The sequence below is a fragment of the Prionailurus bengalensis genome, chromosome C2 (assembly GCF_016509475.1).
Source record: "Prionailurus bengalensis isolate Pbe53 chromosome C2, Fcat_Pben_1.1_paternal_pri, whole genome shotgun sequence".
Classification (NCBI taxonomy): domain Eukaryota; kingdom Metazoa; phylum Chordata; class Mammalia; order Carnivora; family Felidae; genus Prionailurus; species Prionailurus bengalensis.
The window spans coordinates 142,863,728-142,887,690 of NC_057350.1; the positions used below are offsets into that span (position 1 = coordinate 142,863,728).

At 43.3% G+C, this 23,963-nt stretch overlaps 1 protein-coding gene and 1 long non-coding RNA gene across 4 annotated transcripts in view; one reads left to right on the forward strand and one right to left on the reverse strand.

The window, feature by feature from the left end:
- The window catches only part of RARB (retinoic acid receptor beta), a 730,168-nt gene that overhangs the window by 515,130 nt on the left and 191,075 nt on the right, over positions 1–23,963 (forward strand). The gene's annotated exons all lie outside the window — the stretch shown is intronic.
- On the reverse strand, positions 1,985–22,287 carry LOC122492063. Of its 2 annotated transcripts, none has more exons than XR_006299528.1 (6): positions 21,904–22,287; positions 6,927–6,965; positions 6,013–6,294; positions 4,179–4,306; positions 2,673–2,829; positions 1,985–2,103 (listed from the first exon to the last, which is right to left on the reverse strand). It is a non-coding gene; the product is annotated as an uncharacterized LOC122492063 (long non-coding RNA). The 2 variants fall into 2 exon arrangements; XR_006299527.1 differs by having other exon boundaries at positions 4,179–4,423.

Genomic DNA, 23,963 nt, shown 5'->3' on the forward strand with positions numbered 1-23,963 from the left:
GTCTTGGGGCCAGCAGCAATGGCATCTAGGAACCTATTAAAAATGCAAATTCTCGGGGCGCCTGGGGGGCGTAGTCAGTTAAGTGTCTGACTTTGGCTCATGTCATGATCTCATGGTTTGTGAGTTTGAGCCCCGCATCAGGCTCTGTGCTGACGACTTGAGCCCAGAGCCTGCTTCAGATTCTGTGTCCACCTCTCTCTCTGCCCCTCCCCCACCCACATTCTGTCTCTCTCAAAAGAAAATAAACATTAAAACAAATTTTTACACAAATTCTCTAGCCCTACCTCTGACCCACCCCCAGCCACCTAAATCAGCAACTCTGAGTGGGGCCAGGCAAGTGGCGTTAAGTGATTCTGATCATGCTAAAGTTTGAGGACCACAGCCCTGTGGTGAATATCCTCTCTATTCTAAAGGAACATTCAAAACCCAGAGTATAGCTGTATCCGCCCCACCCCCACCGCCCCACCCCCACCAGCAACATGGCAGACCTTTCAATGGTCCATGATCATGCTTGTTGGAGCAATTCAAAGACAAGCAAGTTAAGTAGGCACAAAGTAGCTATATTCGACGGAGGAATACTAGCAGCATCTCTTCCTTTCGCACACAGTAGTGAACTGTTAATTTCTTTGGATCCAAAAAGTAGGATCCCAAATCATAAAGTGGATGAAGACAAAGAAGGTCTTTCATTCTCATGGAACAGGTAAGCAAGACTCGATGGTCCATTCCTAGACTTAAAGATTAGGACTTTTCACCTCTAAAAATAATCAGTTTACCTGGCAATAAAAATGCAATGACCCCTGATGTTTCTAAGTTGTTCATTTTGAGGTATGTTTGGGACATTTTGAAGTTGGTAATATTTAGGACAACTCACCAGGTTCTCCTTCAGGAGCCTCTTGGTTGAAGTTGCCCTTTCCAGGTACGTGGACTACATAGCCTCATCCATAGGTGTGACATGTGGCAATGCCTGTGTCCTGATGAGCCCTGGGTGATCCACAAGGACCTGTGAAGTTTTCTGTTGAATACGAGGGAAGGTCACATCCATCTTTCTTAATTGACTCAAGATGACAGATGACATCTGCTGACATCTTCAAAGAGACAGCAGCCCACAGGAGACATCCCAGAAATCCTCATAGAAGAATCAGAGTGAGAGTATCGAGGCCAGAAGGCCCCGTGTCCACCCTACAGTCTTAGAGCCACAATTCCAGAAGGCATGCTACCAGTGCAGTATTGTACAAGTGTAAGTTCTAGTGTTTGGTTAGGGTGTTCTACCTTTATATTTACTTAACCAGCCAGATTCGTTGGGTTGTCTCCATTTTATAGATCCAGAAACTGAGGCTCAGAGAGGCTATGAGGACAAGGCACAAAACTGGTCATGGAACCAAAGTGAGAGCCCATGTCCCCGGAATCCCATTCCAGGGCATTTTCCACTTCATCATGTGACATCTCTCTTCCAGCCTACAACATAGGATGGCCTGTAGGTCATCAGCATAAAAAGAGCATGGATCCTCGATGGGCAGGCCTCTTTCTAAATCTTGGAAATGAACAGGTGGCTTCCTTACTAGATTTGGCAAGCCCCTGTGTTGACAGCTTCTGCTATCTGCCAATAATTTTCCCGGACTGTAACTTAACAGAACGAGGGGGCTTGCAGTGCTAAAGAGGATGGCCGCCATTAGTATATCACAGGGCTTTCCAATAGAATGTTTGTGGTATAGACAGCTCTGTATCTATGCTATCCAATATAGTAGCTCCTAGATGAGTAACTAAATATTTAAGTGAATTTAATATAAATTTAAGTAGCCATAATGTAGGTAGTGGCTACCATATTAGACCACACATGCCTATGAGATCTTTTTTTTTTAACATTTATTTATTTTTGAGACAGAGAGAGACAGAGCATGAACAGGGGAGGGGCAGAGAGAGAGAGGTAGACACAGAATCTGAAACAGGCTCCAGGCTCTGAGCTGTCAGCATGGAGCCTGACGCGGGGCTCGAACTCACAGACTGTGAGATCATGACCTGAGCCGAAGTCGGACGCTCAACCGATTGAGCCACCCAGGCGCCCCTATGAGATCATTTTTTAGTCGGGTGCTGAATGGGTTCTTCCTGAAGGAAATAAGAAATTAAAATATTTTAACCTCTATCCCCTCAACCACTCAAAATCACTTACCCCCAAATATTCACATGTCTATTTAGACATGTGCCCCCAGCAGAGCCCCATTATAGCATGACAGTTACTAAATTGTCTGGTTGTTATCTGCAAAGTCAGTACAGTGGTTTTCTCTCTCTCTCTCTCTCTCTCTCTCTCTCTCTCTCTCTCTCTCTCTCTTTGAGCAAGCTTTGTTTACTGTCATTTCCTATTAACCAACAGAGTGGGGTAAGAGCCAGTGTATAGACTAACAATGAAAGAGCTGTCCTCTGCATTGGACAGAGGCCTTGTGTTAAGAATTATAAACTGGACTCTGAACTCCTGCCTTTCAAAGCGAAAGGAATAGATGTTGATGGTCCTACATAGTTGTTTGATGACAGAGCGTTAGAAATGAGGGTCGGGACCGGTGTCTCAGCTCTCGCTCTTTTCCCTTCGAAGCCTCAGAACCCGGCTGCCTAATCACACCCACACCCGCACACAAGACTGGCTCCCCTTTCTCTGCGGTGAGGCTGGCATTCCTCTTCACCTGAGACTGTTCCTTTCTCTGCGAGACTGTTCTGTTCTCTGTGCGGAGTTGCAGTGGCAGGAGGTGGGCTGATGTGTGATACATTCAGCAGCAGTGAATCGCGGTTTATCTCAGCAGTCTGCCTACTTTCCATTCCCCAGGAAGTCCAGCCTTCTTTCTGCCTGCAAGGGTAGAAGAATGGCTAGCCAGACTCGGCTCATTCGGAAAGCTTACAGGGATTAAGAAATAGTTTGTTTTCCCAATTAAGTGCACTCCTTTCCTGCGTCAACATGCTGCTGGTAAGAAATTGGGGGGGTGCACTGGCTCCAAATCGTTACATGCTACATAGCATCTGCAGTCTGGCCCTAATGCATCATCAACTGTTACCTGTGAGTCGTATGTTGGGTTGTACCCATGGCCCTAACAGGTACTTGCAGACAGAATGACACATACACCCTCCACTCCATGCTTGTCCCCAGTTTATCTTGCTAGCCTGTGGCTTGCCATGTGTTCCATAAACGTGACACTCTAGTCACACACATCCATTGGTTATTTCTGAGTTGTGCCTTCTCTGTTCTTCCAGGGGACCCAGACTATTGCCTTTGTCTCAGCTCTTTTTCCTGACTTCGCCACTTGCCAAAGGTTTGAAAAAAGAGAACTGAGCTCCCGACATTCGCTCACTTGTTCAAGTCACGTTTACGGAACACCTGTCCTGTCAGTCAGCGAGCAAGACACAGACAATGAGAAGACGACAGACTAGATTTCTGTGTCCAAATCAGGCTTTGTCACCTTCTAGCTGGATAGCTCTAGACATTCGACTTAAAAGAGCCCATGTGGAAAGTCATGAGAATACTCCTCCCTCTCGACGAAGGGGAATAAGATCACGGCCTCCCCTTAGTTGAATGGCTGGCATGTGGTACGTGCTGAGAGTCCCTTCCATCCCTTTAAAGTTCCGCTTAAATCCCACCCGTTCCGAGGCCACTTCCTGAGCTTACCTAGTTGGAAATCATCAGTCCCTCTCCATCATGCCCATAGCATATTGGCTGAACTAAAGGAGCATATATTTCTTTCTGTTTTGTGCCCAACTGTTTATCTGAACTTTAACCCCCTCAAGGAGATTTCAGGTCCTTAGAGGAGATGATTGAGGTGCCTGTCCTCTATAACCCATTGATTGCTTACGTTAAATTCAACGTACAATTTCTCACTGCTATCTGTGTGCCAAGCACCGTGTGAGATGGGGCCTACAGAAACAGGTATATAACCACATTTTCTGTGTGCACAAAAGTTATAGCGTAACCAGGGAGAAAGTAATGAGCATTATTGTTTTGTTTGCTTAGCACCTGTTCCTTCTTGGGGAAATTATATCATCCTTCCTTCGAAAACTCATTCCCCTAGTAATTGGAATCATCGGTCCCTTATCTTCACCCCTTTCTGTATCCATGCCCTTTGCCCTTTGCCTGTTTTGGTCCTTCCCACTAGTGGTACAGTACTCTTTGACTTTACGCTCAGCGACGTAACTTGCTTTACCCGGTAGAATAGTGTAGATTTCAATGTGCCACTTCTGAGTCTGGTCCTTAAGATGCGTCATGGCCTTCCACTTCCTCTCTTGCACCTCTGCGACTGCCATAAGGAGAGCTTCGCGTTCAGCCTGGTCACTAGAATAAGGCATATTTATAGAATATGCCTGAGTTTAACCCACCAAAGAACTTTTCAGCCAGATCTGCCACTTAAAGCGGAGCTCCCTGGTCTGTATCAGTCAACCTCTGGCCAACCTGCGAATGCATAAAAAATAAATACTTATTATATTTTACCATTGAGATTTTGTAGCCGTTGGTTTCCCAGCAGTAGGTGATCCATATACTGGCTCTCACTCTTCTCTTCTGTCCTCTTCCATGTTTTCTCTACCCAAGAGCTTGAAATGCCTCAATGGGATGGCCATCTTCTTATCTTCTCCTGAACAAGAGCCATAGTCCCCACTCTAGGGCAAGCATGTGACCCACGAAGGAGCAATCAGAGTTCTTCCGTGAGACCTTTAATGTTCCAACTGAGGAAAATGTAAGCCTAGGCCTACCTGGTGGACACAATTCCACTTTTCTGGTGAGAGCTAGCACATCATTCACAGACGAAAAGGGGGAGAGCCTGAGATAGATGGAGGCAGGAAGCAGAAACAGACTGACATACCAAGGGCAGGTCCTTAATGCAGCATCTGGGGATCTGGGAGGGTTCCCAGTTTCGGCTTTCCTCAAACTTGTTGGCCAGCGTTTCCCTCAATTTTGTGAGCTAACCTAGTATCCAAGAAGTTTCCTTCTTAGCTTAAGCTGATTTGAGTCAAGTTTCTATTCTTTACAATCTTGAAAAAAAGCAGAGACTTGGGGCGCCTGGGTGGCTCAGTCAGCTAAGGGTCCTACTTCTGCTCAGCTCATGATCTCACGGTCCATGAGTTCAAGCCCCGCGTCAGGCTCTATGCTGACAGCTGGAGCCTGCATCGGATTCTGTCTCTCTCTCTCTTTCTCTTTTTGCTTGCTCTCTCTCACTCAAAAATAAACATTGAAGAAAGAAAGAAAGAAAGAAAGAAAGAAAGAAAGAAAGAAAGAAAGAAAGAAAGAAAGAAACCAGAGACAAAATAAATAAAGAGGTATTTCAGTCTGAGAACACTGTCCCAGAGGCACAATGGGGGGCTGTGGGAGCACAGAGGGAAGGGACCTAACCAGCTGGTAGCATCAGAAAGGCTTTCTGGGGAAAGGAGCCGTTCTGCTAATGTCTGCAGAACAAGTAAGAGAAGGTCTGAAAAGGGAACAGCCTGTGAAAGGCTTGGAGGCCAAGGGTCAAGGTGAGAAGCGAGTTTGGGAAAATAATACAGGCCAGTGTGGGAAGACCTTGTAAGTCAGCCTTCTAAGGGCAAGTCGGAGCCCTAGAAATATTTTAAGCAGGGGAGTCGTAGCCTTTTAGAAGCCCCTTTTTTTCTGGCTGAGGGTGGAGACTGAAGTCAGAAAACCAATTGGGAGGCTGTTAAAAGCATCCAGGCAGGAGATGAAGGGCTCCTGAATTCTGGCAGAGGCCTCAGGCTTTCCAAGAGGGCTTTCTCGGAGTCCATGTGCGGTGTTTATCTGTCGAATTGTGAATTGGAAAATTGAAGCCATTTTCTCCTTTGAAGGGACTCGCGCCTCCCACTTAAGATTGTGAGGAGCCGTGCTGGGCCAAAGGGACAATTGTTTGGCCACTTGTTCCCTAGTTCTTCTCCCAGGAGACTCTTCTGAAGGCGGACAACCTGGGTGTCACCGCCCTCGGGCCATCAACTCCTCATTGTTCAAGATGTGCTGTGTTGCACTTACCCAGAATAAAATGATTCTCATTTACTTACCTAGCAGCTGTCAAAGCCTGAAATTTCATTCTGTGGGCGTAAGCAATTTTTCCCCTGCAAATGTGGCTTCATCTCGAGGTTGTTATCTGCCAGCAACAGAAAACGGCGGTGCTACAGTCGCTTTGCCTTTTCTCCTACAAGCAACAATTAGAGGCCAGTTCTGCCCGGGTACAAATGCATCTGTTAGCGATTGTCACTCCCGAGTCACGCGCTCAGGAGCCTCACTAGTTTTGCCGGAAGACCTTCAGATGAAAAAGTGGGATGGGGAGATACAGCGAAAACCTGAAAGGAGAAAATAGTGGCTTAGCTCCTTTGGGAACTAGCAAAGGAAGAATCATTTTGTTTCCTGGCCAGACAAAGGGACACTGGCTTCGGGAGGACTCAGGATCCAACTCTTTATTGAGGAAGATGAATTCAAATGGAAGACATTGGGGAAAGTGCTTAGATGAGCAAAATTGAATTTCACCCAGGTTGGCCTCAATCCTGTAACACCTATAGAGGCAAAACACATTGGCCAGATTACAATCAGGGAACTGAAGTGGGGAGAAGGGGAAGAAGTAAGAAGAAGAAAACATTTGGTTTCTGGATTCGATCGGCAGGCTTTCCAGTTTTTGTAGAATCGCCTTTGTGGTGTGGTCTGTGCGTTTCCCTACGGGCCCTCTTGTAGGCAGGGGCAAGACACGGGCCACGGCACCTCCCAGCCAGTCTTCAGGACACAGGAGGGCCTTGGCTTTGACAGCAGGCCCTGTGAGTGCAGAGTGGCTCGCCATCAGGTCCCGTTCCCCATCGCTTTGGGTTTTTGACCACACACGTAATGAGGTCGCTCTTTAGCGATGCCTTTGTTGGACCCCAAATGATGTTCCCACCCTCCTGACCCAGGAGCTTTTGTGTCTTATGTCAGAATAATCACTTACCCAAAATGATGGCTAGGCTCAGAAATATCCTGCTTTAACCTTAGGGAATATAAAAAAAAGAGTGTTAAATATTTAACCTGGATTGATGAGGTTTGCTGAAACTATTGGATAAAATGAAAACTTTCTTTGAGGCATAAATCACTGGGGAGATTTCCCCCCTCTCATTGATTTTTGGGCTCGGTTAATGATTCCAGCACTGAGAACGTAAGACTAGGTGGAAGTTAAAGAAATGGAAAGCCACATTAACCTCTAAATTTTACCTATATGTTGATTTTTGACAGTGAAATACTATAATTAACCCAGACTATTTTCTTAAGATTTAATTTTTTGCTGATGTTCAAAAGTATTGCAGAAAAGCTGATTCCTAATTATTACATACAGCATTGCATAAATTTCTTCCTAATTAAAAAGCCTCTAAATTCTAAATAATCAATTTATGAAGACATATGGTTTTGAAAAATTAGGCATTTAATTTCTAAAGATTTATTGGTAATTTGTACCATAGCTAATTAATTATGGTTATAATGCTATTGCAGTCATAGTAGAGATTGATGTGATGATACAATTGCAAATTTATTTTGATATGTCTTCTTTAATATCAGAGCATTACATTATACTTAGTTTTCCAGCTCCTTCTTAATTATGCTTGAAAGCATTAGTTTAATGAAAGATAAGAGGGCTTGATAAGTGTACCATCAGAATTTATTTGAAAAACTATTTTCAACCTGAAACAAACAAATTGTTTTTTGCCCTGGCAGAATGAAATTTGCAGTTGGTCATAAATTAGCCGGCAGAAATGCCTTAAAATTAAATAGTATTTGGTACAGAATTTCCCATTAACCATTGTGACAATTTGCAGAGAGCTTAGCATGAGAAAGTAGTTAAACTGTACAGAGGAAGTCTGCACACAAAAATGAATAGAGCCCAACATAAACAATGATGGCATTGTAAACTCACAAACACATGGGCTAGGTGGGGAAGGGTTTTTCCTATTTCCTTTGTCATGTGAATTTCTAGGCATTAAAAAAAGAACCTCGCAACCGTTTTGGATATTACCAGGGCTTTCTTTGAAGTTGTAGGAAGAGAGAGATTTTTGATTTAGGGGTAGAAAATGCTACTCATCTGTTTTATTAAATAGAAACGCATGACCCTTTGGAATCATGGCACCGAACCAAATCGCCGGTTATAAGGGAAACAGAAAGCAAGAGGGCGAAAGTCGCCTCTGAGCTGTGCTCAGAGTGCAACACGCCAAATGCAGGTTCGCTAAAGAACACGTGTCCGCGTGGAGGGCCCTCCCGGGGGAGGCGGCAGAAACTCTTCATTTGGACATCTTCCTGATGAAATTCCGGGTATCAGAGTGGACAGCCCTGCCTCCCTTGTTTTACATGGGAACAACTTGGGCTGTTTTCTTCTCCGGTGATATCCTTGCTTTGGATTGCTTTTGTCAAGTCCTGGGGCTCTCACCAGGCAGCGCGCGTTTGTTTCACGTTTCTTCCCCGGTGTTTCCACGGCACAGTCATTCTGCCTAGCGGTGTGACTTTGAGAGGGTCACCAGGTGTCTCCTAAGTCCCAGTTTCCTCTTCAGGAAAAGGGCGCTAGCGATAGAATCAGCGGTAGTATTACAGCGAGGGCAAAACGTGGTCTTGTGTGCCCACCCGCGCTCTGCAAGCACACGGGAAGCTCGCTCTCATAGTACACGGAGGGGAGGACCAGTAGGGAGAACCGCGTGTCCGGTCTGTGGGAGGGCTTGGCATTGTTCATTCATTCATCTTACAGATACTGCTTGAGCATCCACTCTGTTCTCAGCAGAGCTTATTGGCTATGAATACAGAAGTAAATACAATGCAGGGGTATCTGATCTCTTGGAAACCATAATCTAATAGAAAAGGAAATTGTGTGCATAAAAATAATTAAAATAATAGTGGCTATGCCTGGGTTGCACGGGGGCACAGAGGGAAGAGCCTTAGAGAGCTTGAGAAGGCCTAGAAGAGGAGATAATGAAGCTTTAAATCTTGAACAAAGGCAAAGTTGGTGGGGGAGAGTACTGAAGCAGTTAGTAAAGCAAGACGGAAGGTTCCATGACAGGTGCTAAGGAGCTTCAAGAAACTTGGTTAGGGCCGAAGAGGTAAAGTGAGGCTGGTGACAGAGGAATTTGAAGGCTTGGCAGGGCTTGGGATGACCTATTGGATACACGCAAAAATGCTAGAGGTACCTGTGTGAATCGTAGTGGGCACATTGATTTTTCCTCTCCAGAAATATAGCACAGGCTTTACTTTTTTTTTTATTTATTTAAAATGTTTTTATATGTATTAATTTTTTAAATTTACCTCCAAGTTAGTTAGCATATAGTGCAATAATGATTTCAGGAGTGGATTCCAGTGATTCATCCCCTACATGTAACACCCAGTGCTCATCCCAGCAAGTGTCCTCCTTAAAGCCCCTTGCCCATTTAGCCCATCCCCCCCACCCCAAACCCCTCCGGCAACTGTCAGTTTGTTCTCCTTTTAAGAGTCTCTTATGGTTTGTCCCCTTCCCTGTTTTTATATTATTTTTGCTTCCCTTCCCTTATGTTCATCTGTTTTGTATCTTATATTCCACCTATGAGTGAAATCGTATGATATTTGTCTTTCTCTGACTTATTTCGCTTAACATAACACACTCTAGTTCCATCCATGCTGTAGCAAATGACAAGATTTCATTCTTTTTGATCACCGAGTAATTTTCCATTGTATGTATATACCACATCTTCTTTATCATTTGTCAGTCAATGGACATTTGGAATCTTTCCGTAGTTTGGCTGTTGTCAATAGCGCTGCTGTAAACATTGGAGTAGCACAGGTTTTAAAATATGTAGTGGGACTTCTCCAAATAGAATAACCAAATGCATATCCTATTATATTTATCAAGTTTGGGCTCCGCGATAATACTTGTCATCAAAGGAAAAAGGGGGTGGGGCGCCTGGGTGGCGCAGTCGGTTAAGCGTCCGACTTCAGTCAGGTCACGATCTCGCGGTCCGTGAGTTCGAGCCCCGCATCAGGCTCTGGGCTGATGGCTCAGAGCCTGGAGCCTGTTTCCGATTCTGTGTCTCCCTCTCTCTCTGCCCCTCCCCCGTTCATGCTCTGTCTCTCTCTGTCCCAAAAATAAATAAACGTTGGAAAAAAAAAATTTTTAAAAAAAAAAAAAAAAAAAAAACAAAGGAAAAAGGGGGTATCTTGGTGGCTCAGTTGGTTGAGCTTCCAACTCTTGATCTCAGCTCAGGCCTTGATCTCAGGGTCGTGAGGTCAAGCTGCACATTGGGCATGAACATACAGTGTATACAGTGTGCTCTTGGTTTGGGGGGTAGATTCCCACAATTCATTGCCTACATACAACACCCAATGTGCGTTTTTAAAATGCAAAGAACAGAGATCAACTGATATAGAATTGTCAAAATTTTTCATGTTTTACTAAAAAGGACTAGAAAAAGTCAAACTCACACAGTTTAGCAGGGTTTAGCAGGATGCTTAGCACATAATAAGAGCTGAATAAATAAATATCTGTTGACTGAAGGAAATGTGTTAAAAGTTTATCATGCCTGTGAGAAAATACCTCAAAAGAGTACTTTTTTAAAAATTTGACACTCTGGGGCGCCTGGGTGGCGCAGTCGGTTAAGCGTCCGACTTCAGCCAGGTCACGATCTCGCGGTCTATGAGTTCGAGCCCCGCGTCAGGCTCTGGGCGGATGGCTCAGAGCCTGGAGCCTGTTTCCGATTCTGTGTCTCCCTCTCTCTCTGCCCCTCCCCCGTTCATGCTCTGTCTCTCTCTGTCCCAAAAATAAATAAATAAACATTGAAAAAAAAAGAAAGTTTAAAAAAAATTGACACTAAATTATATTTAAAAAATTAACTAAAAACCCAGTATCGAATTTCTTTAAAAAGTATTTATTGAGTCCTCACTCTGTCCCGAGTATGCACGTATATAGTTGTTTGTTGGTCAAGTTCCACATTATAATCTTTTCTGTATTCATGGTCAGGGATTAGTATTAACTGTATGATGGTGGATAATTCATGTAACTTCAGTGGGCATCACTTTCCTTTTCTACATTAGTCCATCTCAAAAACAAGTGTAATTTTTGAAAATGGATAGTATCTTTTGAAGAAAAAAATATATTTCCTTGTATCAATCTCAAAGACTGATATCTGTATATAAAGTTTAATTGAAGATTATATAACTTTTCATGTACTTTTTAACTAAAATTCAGGCTAATGCCAAGGTAAATATTCTGGGTGAAAATGTCCCTGATTTTACATTTTGGAGATCATACAATTTTACATGAAATTTGTTGTCATTCCATCTCACCTAATTTATGTGTTCGTGCACTAGTTTTTGCCCAAATAAAAAGGCAGAAAAGCTCCAAGTTTGGGGGCTTGCTGAAAGAGCACCTTCTATTCCCCCAGAGCTTAAATAACTGAGGCTTCTGGACTCCACGCCATGGTTCCAAGGCTGGTCAATCACCATAAACTACAGGAGCCACATAACCACCCCGTATGCTCCAACATAGCTCCCATTATTATCGATAAAAGTTACACTACTATACCGAAGGGAGAGAAAGGCCACAATAAGGCTTTTAAAAAGCTATTTAATATATCAGCTTTCACAAAGATAGACGGCATCACTAAGACAAAACAAGAAAAGATGTGCCCAACTTTACAAGGTATTGGCACTGTTAATCATATTTTGAAATATTGCTGGCATATATCTTGGAAAACACAACAGAGTTGCCATATTTCCAACAGGAGAGATGACATTTTTAATGTCGAGATACACCAATAATTCCAAGCCCTCTTTTTTTCCCCCCTATATGGGAAAAACCAGAGAAGATTAGACAGTCAGGTTCCAGAAGCTTAAGTACTAAAATTGAACATCATAAATTCTGCCACATTCCATTACAAAGTTATCATAAAACTTCACTAAGCAAATAACTATATAGGTGTGTGTTTTGTGTGTGTATATGCTATAATATTATACGGTTACTTAGGTTAGTATTTCACTCATACATACAAAATGTTGAAACATACATTTATATGCATATATAATTTTAGATGGACTTATAAAAAGATTATTGAAATAATCAACTGGTTTCCATTTATACTTCTCCATTTCCGATTTTTAAGTATCTCATGAGAAATAAGGTACATAGGTCAGTAGATCTCATAGCTTTTCCACATTTATTATCTTGGTCATCCATATTCTGTGAAGTGGGTAGGACACAGGCATTTACGCCCATTTTACTGGCAAAGAATGTGATGTTCATATCTTACCCAAGGTCCACAGATTATAATTGGCAAAAGCAGATGTGATCCCTGATCTCCTACCTCTGAATTCTGAGCTCTTCTCACTATACCATCGTAGCTGTATAGCATGAGATGATTTACAGAGGGGAGATACATAGACCTGATCCAGGGGGGCATGGGGTCCTTGCTCAAGCCCCCTGTAGCATCAAGAAATATGGCCTACTGGACATGCAGATGTTTGATGAAGTTCTCTCCTATGGTCCTCTAACTTCACTTAGGACTTTATTCTTTTGTTTAATGTTTTTTTAATGTTTATTTTTGAGAGAGAGACAGAATGCGAGTGGGTTGGGGCAGAGAGAGAGGGAGGCACAGAATCTGAAGCAGGCTCCAGGCTCTGAGCTGTCGGCACACAGCCTGACACGGGGCTCGAACTCACGGACCGCGAGATCATGACCTGAGCCGGAGTCGAACGCTCAACCGACTGAGGCACCCAGGCGCCCCCAGTTAGGACTTTGTTAATCATGGCTAATATTTTGGATTGCTGTTGCCCTTTCTTCCTTCTTAAAAAAAAAAAAATCCTTATTTTCTTCAGTGTAGCAATGTACGCATTTAAAATATCCCATCTCCCGTAATCCTTTACAGGTAGGGGTAGCCATGTGACACAGTCCTGGCCAGCTAGATGTGGAGAAAGTCCCTGGATGGGGCTTCTCGGAAAGCTGTCTAAATGGGAACAGAAACAATGGCTTCACTCTATCTTATCCTCTCCTTCCTCCTGCCTGAAATATAAACATAGTGCTGAAGAGGTAGCAGCCAGCTTGCAAGCATGAGCGTAAAAGTTACATATTTAATTAACGAAGTAGAAAGGTGGGAAGAGCCGGGATCCCTCAGAGTGTTATGGAGCCATGTCAGAAACCTAACTGCCTACCTCCAGACTTCTTACTCTGGGTCGGGGGGGAAATATAGACCCTTAGCTTCTTAAGCATCTGTAGCTGCTGTGACTGAATTTAATTTGCCTATTGGCAAAGTAAAAGGAATTAAAAATGAGAAGAAGAAAAATGTTAGACGGAACCAGAAGCAAACCCAGTCTACCTCTCAGGCAAGGATTGTTATATATAATTAGCCAGTCTCCCACCGACTAACCATGGCTGGAGGCCATCACCAGGAATGGCTCACGCTAGGACAAGGGTCCACCACAGGCAAGGCCTTGAATTAGAGTCTCAGCTGATATTTGCAGAGAAGTGAGCTGTGGGGTTGAGTTTTTGTTCTGTTGCTATTTTATGCGTCTCTTTATTTATCTCCAAAATAAGGATCATAATAAAACCTCTCAGGACTGTTCTAAAGATTGAATGAGAGAACGAATACATGTAATGAACTTAGAATGATGCCAAGCATACTGGAAGCCCTTCGTAAAGGCCGTCCTAAGATCCGGGAAAGGAGAGGCCAATCATTATTGCTTCTGCACACACGAGAACTAACTTCCAGAGACAGTCACAGCAATTTTCCCTTTTCTACAGACAGGACTCCGTAAAGAAGGGTCAATTCCTTCTCCCCATTCTTTCCCCTACAAAAGATACTGGAAGTATGGAAGTTTGCCCAGGAAATTATCATAATTAAAAATAAAATCCAAAAATATACATTGGGTGATTTGCAGGCTACAGCATACGTATCAAACCTAATTATTCTCTTTAAAAGAACACAAGTCTGATGTGGGAAAGGGAGTAGGGGGCAGTGTATTAACTCGGGCTTTGTGGTGTGTTTCTTTGCCAGGTGCTGATAATAAATAGCATGAGGTTTCAGAGAAGAAGGTCTCAATATGCCTTAGTCTTTCAGGAAAGGTTTATTGGTGATCTTGAACTTGAGCAAAACAGGGGGATCAGAATCGAATAGAATTAAATATACCTTAGAAGAGGTCTTATAGGATGTGAATGCCCCAGGGTAAGGATATTATCTTACTCCTTTTAAAACCCGAGTACAAGTACACAGAGAATGAATTTCCCCAGTTGCATTTTTTGATAGTTGTCTGCCTCTGGGATTTTGTTTTTGCAAAAACCACAGTTATTCAACACTACTACATATGGAACTGATGAAGTAGCTTATAGCAGACCCATGGTCCCAGGGAGAATATCTAGAAATACCAGAGAAAATTAAAACAGCAATCTTTTTCAAACCATCAGAGATCTACTAAGACATCCAAGACTTGAGGGGCCAAGCTCCCTGAGAAAGGAAGGCCCCCAAATCTTTCCCCCTTGGTTATTTCCTCATTCTTCATTGCATAAGGCAAGGAGTTAAAAAGCCAAGCAAATGAAAACTTCTAAAAAGCAGAGTGAAGTTTTCAGAATCTCATGGTGCCTAAAAGACAAAAACGAGAATTCAGGAGAGACTCTTGTAAATATCCCAGACTTCTCTTAGAATGCCTAGAAGGCAACACCCTAGGAGAAGGTGAACCCACAGTAGACCCCACCCCCACCCCCCACCCCCCAAGAAAGGTAAAACTATCTCTCTGGCCAGCTGAGCCCTTAATTAGATTGAGGGAAGCTTCCCCGACTCGAGATATGTAGCTTTACCTATTGCTTTCACACAGGGTAAATACTTTTTGAAGGAATATAATATCAGCCAGAGCCTCTAAAATTTTTCATATACAATGTGTCTCATTCTATCAAAAATTACCAGACGTATTAAGAAACAGGACTGAGACGCAATAGATAATAGAAACAGACCCATGGATGATCCAGATATTCGACTTATCTTTAAAATGAGTGTGATTAGTGTATTCAAGAAATCTATGACAGGATGGAGAATTTCACCAGAAAACTAGGCTTTACTAAAAAGGAATGAAACCGGAATTCTGGAACGAAAGATACACGAACTGAAATGAGGATGCAGACCTCAGTAGAAATGTTTAATAGCGACAGAATACCACTGAAGAGTGGATAAGTGACCTGTAAGCCAGGTCAAGAAAAATTACCCAGACTAAAGCACAGAGTACATGGATGGAAAGTACAGAAGAGAGATATAGGAGACATATTGAAAAATTGTAACGTACGCATTTGGATTCCTAGGAGGAAAGAAGAGGAATAATGGGACAGAAACAATTTCCAGGAGAAAAAGGCCGTGATTTTTTTCCAAAACTGATGGGAAGACAGTGCTACAGGTTAAAAAAAAAAACAGAATTTGAACCCCAAGCTACATAAAACCTAATCACTTAAAGCTAGTTTCATTCAACACTATTGATTTGTTCATGATTTAGAAGTAAAATCTTGTGAAGCTTCATTGAGTACATGTGATTTCAGCTGGAGAATAAGATACTAGTGGTAAATTTGACCTTGACTTTGCCTTTAAACCAGAGTAAACCTGTGAAGATTGAGCTAGGATAAAGTTACTCTGGCTTAACTTTAGAACCAGAACAAAAATACAGATTTCAGCTCTGTGATTTTATTTAATTTTTTACGAAGTAAGAAGAGACTGTGTCCCAGACTCTACTGCCATCCTAATAACTTTCTCAGCTTTTTTTTTTATCGGTTCTAATATTTTCCTGGAAAATCTTGTGTTTTTGACATTTGAGTATTGGCATTTAGCACTTTTATTTCCATATCTTTTTTTCTTTTATAAAATCAGTCATCATCTTTATTTAAAAAAAAAAAAGTTGCCAGGTTTTACAAGCTGTGAATTCCTTTTTCAGGACAAAAAACAAAACAAAACAAAACAAAATCTAGATTTATTTTTTCCACTAGTTACCCCCCCCCCCGCCCCGCCTCCCACCAGAATCTTACAGTTGAAGGGCAAAGCCTCCCTAATAACTTTGTACTGAAGAGTTCAAGATTTCCTCTTTTCCTGGACGGGATCCACCTGCAGTCTTCCAGAGACTGTTGATAAGGCAAGGAAGAGCCCCATCTTGGACTCTGAAAACTCTGTTTAGAAATTACTCATGCTTTCACTGCTTGATTCTGATTTGAGGAAAGCAGGGAGGAGTGCTATTTGTCAACATGTCATTGGATTCTCAGATTTGTTTTACACTTTCTTCAGTGATCTCTGTTACTTCATCTTTTCCAGTGGACTCTTCTCAGTGATGAGTAGTCCTGGCAAAGCCCTGACGGTTTCCTTCCACATTCACAAGGTATTGGCTGCACTGTGTTTAACATTCCAACAGGGTTAGCTTAGCTGGCCTGGAGTATCGCGTAGCCAACAGCAACATGCTCCCTGGTAGAAGGCTGACTTGCTAATGCTTATCCCCCCCTTAACTCCCTGGAGCCACTGTTTTCTTTCCCAAGAGTTACTGCTTTATAAGACCAAAGGAAGACTAGATGGCTGACTTAGTATTCTCCATTTTTAGAAAGGTTTTGGTTCTAGGGAATGGAGAATTGACCCAATGGACAGAAAGTAAGCTTAAGTATCCTCAACATTCTCTCCTTTTCATTCTCTAGGAGACTTTATTTAATCACTATTATTGGCAAGGTCCTTAGAGTGGGGGGTAAAGATGGAATAAAGAGAAGAGGGCCAAATGAAGTGGACATGACCTCTGTATTTCAAGAGTTACCCACAAAGAGAAAGACCCTCTCTGATGGTAGATCAATGTTAGAGGTACAGTTACATAAGAGAGGTGAACTTATTTTATGTTTCTATCCTGGAAGACCACCCCTCACTCCTTCTCTGCTGTTACCCTCCAGTTGTTGATTGCTTCTCACGGAACATAATTTGCTTACTGCATTTTGTCAAGGATCCTAACAGCTTTCATGCCCTATCAGCATTTATTCTCTGTATGGTTTTCATTCTGAGGACAAAGAAAATTGATTCTATCGGATCTAAGAAAAAAATACTAGCAGTGTAACCTAAAGGCCCTTCAGGCAAACTGCAGGTCTGCCTAAATGGTATTTGCATTCACTTCTCTGCCTCTGCTCCCTTCGACCTGAGCCCTTAGAGGCCAAGGCCATATTTTAACCATGCCTTAATCTCCAGAGACCGCAGCATCTAGTGGAACTCATAAAAGCCATGAAACATTTGTTCTCTTGAGGCACAAGATGGATAAGTAATCTATAGCAGTGATCAAAGATAAAATGGCAGCCAAAATACGCTCACAAACGAGTTATGAGTATTACTATACGTCGCTACTGAGTTTGTTGTTGTGGGACTACGTAATTAAGAGAGAACCCCTCCCCCCCCTTCCCTGGCCTGAGAGAATATGGCGGGAGAGCTGAGACATGTGCAGAAATACCCATCGCCCAAAGCTGTGTGGGACGAGGCCGGGAGCAGCACAGCGAGCACTCTAGCTCTGTGTTGCCAAACATGTCAGCCACTAGCACCGTGCAGCTCTTTAAACTTAAATCAAAAGTGATAAAATTTAAATTCTCTCCCTCAGTCCTCCTAGCTGAGTTTTGAGTTCTGAGTATCCACCTGTGGCTAATGACGACAGTGTTACAGAGCACAGGTAGGTTTCCCTCATCACGGAAAGTTCTGTCAGGTAGGGCTGCTCTAGAAGTTCAGAGAGACAAGAAAGCAGTTGTCAGGGTGCTCGGGGGAGGTTTCGTGGGAGGTGTGGCATAGGAGGCAGCTTTTGGCGGAGGGGCGGGACACTGATGAGAAAAGGGAAGACCTTCCAGAAGAATGGTGTAAGCCAAGGGAGCTGTTAAAGCATGTTCGATGGTGGAAATAGTGGCAGTGATACCATAGTCACTCTCCTGACCGAGCCGAGTGACAGAGGCCACAGCCACCACCCCTGCACCAGATCGTTATGCTCAAATATTCTGCATCGCCTCGACTCGTGGTGATGACAGCGGAGTTGATCATTCCGGCCAAGGCATGGTGATGACTGCTAATCACCCACCACCCCGTTGTCTTGTTGTCTTTAGGTTATCTTTGCCTCCCTCTCTCTGCCTTGATTGTGGAACAGCTTACCAATCCTGTCAGATTTTCTGGAGTAAACACCGTCTGTCTCAACTATCTTTTTTCTCTTTTTCTACCGCCCACACTTTTTGACAGTTACCTACCTGGCTGCCTCCACCGTCATCTCATCTTTTCAGGACATTTTTGCCAGCCACGTTACGTGCCTCGGTCTTTAACATGCCTTCGGTGGTTCCCTGTTGCCTTTGGGCCGGTATTTGAGATGCTTCTCAATAGAAGCTAGCTTCCTTTCTTTTTTTTTTTTTTTTTTTTTAATTTTTAAAAATGTTTACATTTATTTTTGAGAAAGACGGAGACAGAGCGGAAGCAGGGGAGGGGCAGAGAGAGAGGGAGGCACAGAATCTGAAACAGGCTCCAGGCTCTGAGCTGTCAGCACAGAGCCCAATGTGGGGCTTGAACCCACGAACGGTGAGATCATGACCGGAGTCGAAGTCGGATGTTCAACTGACTGAGCCACCCAGCGCCCCGAAGCTAACTTTCTAATATCTGCTGCAAGCCTCATTACAGATGAATCAGCCGGCTTAACCGGGCAGTGTGGTAGTCAAAAGAACACAGTCTTTAGAATGAAAACAGATTTGGGTTCCAATTCAAATTGCTCACTGGCATTTGAGACTTGGTAAGGAAAACCGAGTTCCCTCCTCTGTGATACGAAAATAATAACACTTCCCTTGAATGTTACTGGGAAAGATACTTTATAATGTATAGAAGGTGCCTGCTTGGCTCTAATCATGTTCTCAGTTAAAGGTGCAAAAATTATTATCATTCCTGACTCTACTTTGGTTATCTTCTTTCTGTCCCTTTGCACATACCGCTGCACCTGCTGCCGTGACCTCTCTCCTTTTCATGCCTATCTTAAAAAGCTCCATTCTTCCAGGTCCATCTCTTTTGTTTATGTCTGTGCAGACACACACATGCACGCACACAGTTGCAGAACACTGTCAGACTCCTGTTTGTATCCCTTCAGCCTCCCTTCTGCACACTGGAGGTTGTGTAAGGGAATACCTGCTGTGCTGTGCCTGAAGGCTGCTTTCCCGGCCCCGAGAGCATTCTCGGCTCTCTTGCAGTGCAAGCCCGAAGTGGCAGAAAATTAAACGGCCCTCAGCAAGAACAGAGCAAGGGGTCGGTGGAACCTTCTTGCTCTTTTGGGGGGAAAGCTCTCGAGCGCATTCTACACTCTTTCCCAGGGTCCGCAGATAGACTGAACTCCACTTACCCACAATGGCACCTTCTCGGTGACACACCCTGTGTCTGGCTGACCCTTCACCGCTTCCCTTACCACTGCTTCCTGGGATCCCCCCAGATCAACTCCATGCACTGAAAACCTTCACTCGGTGTCTGTGTCCGGGAGAACCCAGCCTGAGACCCAAACATAGCACCTGTCCTCTTTCACCACCTGCACGGAAGAGGCTCAGTCCTTCGCTCCTGGACTCCTGGCTAGCTCCTCGCGTCGTGGGCTGCAAACAACAGGCGCTCACTGCGAACAGCTGCCACAAGCAAGTTGGAATCCACGCATCCCCAGCGTTACCAGAGGGTCTTTTTTCCATTGATGAATTGTGTAGGCCTTTCCTCACAATTCGTTAATGGAAAAAAAAACCCACGGAGCAGGCAAAGCAAGCAAGGACCCAGTAAATGCCACCGTGGCATATAAAATACGACCGCGACAAGTAGGATGCTGTTAAATGTTCAAGAGTGACAGTGCCCGTGCAGCAGGCTCTTCGTGATTCTGATGACCTGGTGCCCTCTGGCCTGAGCTCACTGCCGCGAGCTCGCTCTTCCTCGTTCTTTGATACCAGCGGGAAAATGTGCCGCTCACGAGCATCTTCTACTGACCCAACAAAAAAGAATTTTTGTACCTTTATTTTCTCGTGGTTTTCCTGAGAGGCCACACAACTGACTTTGCTTTTGTCATTGAGCATCTGCTAACGAAGGTTCTGCGAACCTTCTTCCCCCTCATCGGATCACACACCATATGCCATTATCTGCTGGGGTTGCACGTTTCCCCGGTTGACAGTCGCTGTAAACTTCTGCATGTCTGGAACACATTCATCATAAACTCAAGGCTGTATTCACAATTGTGTTAACTCTATAGTGCCGTGGGGTGTCAGGCCCTCTTCTGATCAACTTGAATATTTAGGGTTCATAGAGAATGCAGCACCCTGGAATCGTTATCTTTTTTTTAACATTGGCCATTAGAATCTCTCAACTGGGACTGCGCTGGAAGTTTCTGAACACCCGAAAGCACTAAAAAGGTATGCAGAGTGTAGACTGTATACAATTTTGCTTTCTTTATTACAAAGGACTTGGTGGTGGTGTCCTCTCCAATAATATGCAGAATTTAAATTAGCCAGTAGAAGGGCGCCTGGGTGGCTCAGTCGGTTAAGCGTCCGACTTCAGCTTGGGTCATGATCTCACAGTTCGTGGGTTCGAGCCCCGCTTCAGGCTCTGTGCTGACAGCTCAGAGCCTGGAGCCTGCTTTGGATTCTGTGTCTCCCTTTCTCTCTGTCCCTTCCTCAATTTCACTGTCTCTCTCTCACAAAATTAAATAAACATTAAAAAAATTTTTTTAATAAAGTAGCCAGTGGAGGGGTGCCTGGGTGGCTTAGTTGTTAAGCATCCAACTCTTGATTCTGGCTCAAGTCATGATCACGCTGTCGTGCAATCAAGCACCACGCTGGGCTCTGTGCTTGATTGAAGTATGAAGCCTGCTTAAGATTCTCTCTCTCCTTCATCCCCTCTCCCCTCTCCCCTCATCGCTCACATTCTCTCTCTCTCTGAAAAGGAAGGAAGGAAGGAAGGAAGGAAGGAAGGAAGGAAGAAAAAAGAAAAGTAAATAGCCAGTAGAACCTGGGGTCCATATGCAAGCCAGTCGAGCAACTCCCCATGTCTGTTCTGTAAAAATTTCACTTTTCATGTCCCCTTGCATACAGAAAATACTTTAATGCCATTTATACAATGAGGTTTTACTTTCACATCCCAGGAATTCTTCGGTGATCTTTGTCAGGAGTTACAGAAACAATGGGCATATTGCTAATTTTGGTCATAGACAAATTGTAGATCAGACATGCATATGTGTTTACACTGGGAAGTTTCCCATTGCTACAGATCTTGATCGTTTTTTCACGTTGGAGCACCATTTACACCAATTCGGTTCTTGTTTTCACCCATTCTGTTAGCCGATCATCCATCCATCATTCTCCCTTGGTGAGATTTTGTACTCTGGCCAGAACTGTGTAGATACTCCAGTCCTGAAATTGACCAGTAACAGGACAACTGAACGTGGGTTATCCCACTGCTCACAATAGGCCGCCCTTCCCTTGATTTAACACCTATTTACAAGCTAAGTCACAAGTCGGCCTAGTCTGCAGCCCATGAATTTCCATTGCCCGGCTAATTAAATGATGCTTTCCCAGGTGCTTCGCTTAAACTGTTTCACCAATGTGTCTCCAGTGTTTTCTTTCAAATCAGCAGCAGAAAAAATGCTAAGTACATCTTGCCATGTCCCCTAGTTCTCGTCTGAACAAGGTACTTCTTTTTATCCTGGAATCTCAACTGATTGCAGCTGATTTCATAAGAATTTTTCAACCCTTGCCTGTCTTTGTTTCTTTTGATTCTTGGAGCAGTGAACTATCTGAGCCTCGTGGTATCTGTTGTCACCCATATCGGGTTGTGACTTGTTTGTCTGTTCCACTTATTTATTCTTTGCTTACCTGGCTTCATGGTCTCCTGAGCCCTGTTAGAGAAAACCTAGAAAAAATTAGGATGGCATCTAAGCATAAATTTGGTGACTAATGGGTGATGGGGTCTTCTTACCGGCAAAAGTTCACAGGATCTAATTTTTGGTATCTCTACCCAACTCTATGTCCAGTGATGAAATGTTCCATGATTCTTGAAATTGGCTATGATCAGAGTATTTACACCATGGAAATCAGCAAACACTGCAAATCAGGGCTTCTCCTACCTCCCACCCAGAGAGCCAGTTGTTAAATATTTACTAGCAACACCACTGAGCAAAGGTCAGCCTATATTTGGCATCGTCAGGATTTTATAGAAGCCTTTGAAAACGTTTCAGAGGAAACTGCCGCTGTTTCTCTAAATCCGTGGATCCCAACCCTTCAGACCCAGTATCTCCTTTATATACTATTTTATTACACATTCTTTGCCATTCTGAAATGAAATTCGTAGATGATATACTCTATCTGCGCAAAACTTTTTTTAAAGCAATCAGTATAATATCCAATGATAATATAAATAAAAAATAAAAGTTATTTATAATAGATTAATTTGTACTTTAATCAGTAAATGTTTGGGCAGGACTACCCTGAAAGGCAAGATGAGGTTAGCCAAATGCTCGTACCCTTATGTGGAACCAGTACCAAAGCATCAGCTACGATGCAGACTGTGGACGGAAGTGAAAGTTTTGGTGAATCAAGGTAATTTTCTGAAATGATGAACACTTGGTAAAATTCTCTGCAATACAAAATGTAATCTCCCCTCAGTGCACAAGGTTAGTGCATCTTGGAATTTCCCGTAACTGTTAAAACCATACAAAGAAACAGTCTGTGTGTCTGTGTAAGAAAGAATTTGTTTCTAGGTTCAGGTTATTTACTTTTGTAAATTACCTACGTTCTGAAGTTGTGTGCAGGGTAGGTAGCTCTTCGTTGCACAGAACAGCTGACCTTCTAGCAGCAGCCAGCAAATGCCATCCGTACCCCTGGTCATAAAGTCAAAAATATCTCCCAAAGACTCACAAAGCAGCCGAGGAATAGTACTGCCTTGCTTGAGAACCAGTACTCTTAATCAAGGCCAAACCCCTCTGTTTTGATGGGTTGATATCAAAAAGGAGAATTGACCGGCTGAAGGGACGGTGAACGCTAGGCATCCAGAGAGGACGTCCCAAGTTACCCACACTCTCGGCAAGTTGAACAGGTGCAGAGATAACTGGGAGAAATAACGGGGGGCTCTGAAGAGGAGGGACACTACAGAAAAGACTCCTGTCTGGGAGGGGCAGTGCAGCAGGAGCCCAGGAACTAGGAGGCTGGATGAGGAAGAGGGTGGGAGCAGCTGACTTTGGGAAAATGGGAAACTCCAAATGGAAGATCCAGTCCAGCTTTAAAAATTGTGTGTTATCCAGGAATTGTGGTGGCATAAGAAATAGTCATTATGGGGCATTACGGAGCTGGGGACTCCTTGGAAATGACTCTGTAAATTATCTGATGGCTCTTGTCTTCTATTAATACCTTGTGCTCAAGGTACATCTTAGTGGAGAATGGATAGCAGACAGTTACCTAAAGGAAAATTAGTATTTGCTTTTTCTTTTGTCCCTTATGCCTCATTCCCTTTTTTCTCCTGCATTTAATTTCTTAGATATTCAATTAAAAGATAAAAATTATGTGCTGATATATTGAGGCTTGGTATTTCTTCAGTAGGTGTTGCTAATTAACCAAGGGACCTAGTTATATAGATGCTGACATAAGGTTTCATCAAAATGCTCTTTGCACTCTAGAGTTAAATATTCAAAGCTAGTTCTGTAGTGACTCCTAGCCTTCCCATCTCCTCTTGTCCCAGTGTTTGATCTGCTTAGGGTACAAACTCTTTACCTTCTCAAGATTGTTGACTAGAGTAATTGTTCTCAAACTTCTTCAATACAAAGACCAGTTAATGAATTGAATTTACTGAATTAATTGAATTATTTAAAGATTCTGTGAGTCATGTGTCCCATCCACTATTTTGTAAGTAAACCCTTTCATTGCAATATATGTAGACATGCATAAATCATAAGTTCACAGCATGGTAGATTTTTTTTTTATGACTGAACATACACATTTTTTATTTTTTTTTAATATTTATTTCTGAGACAGAGACAGAGCATG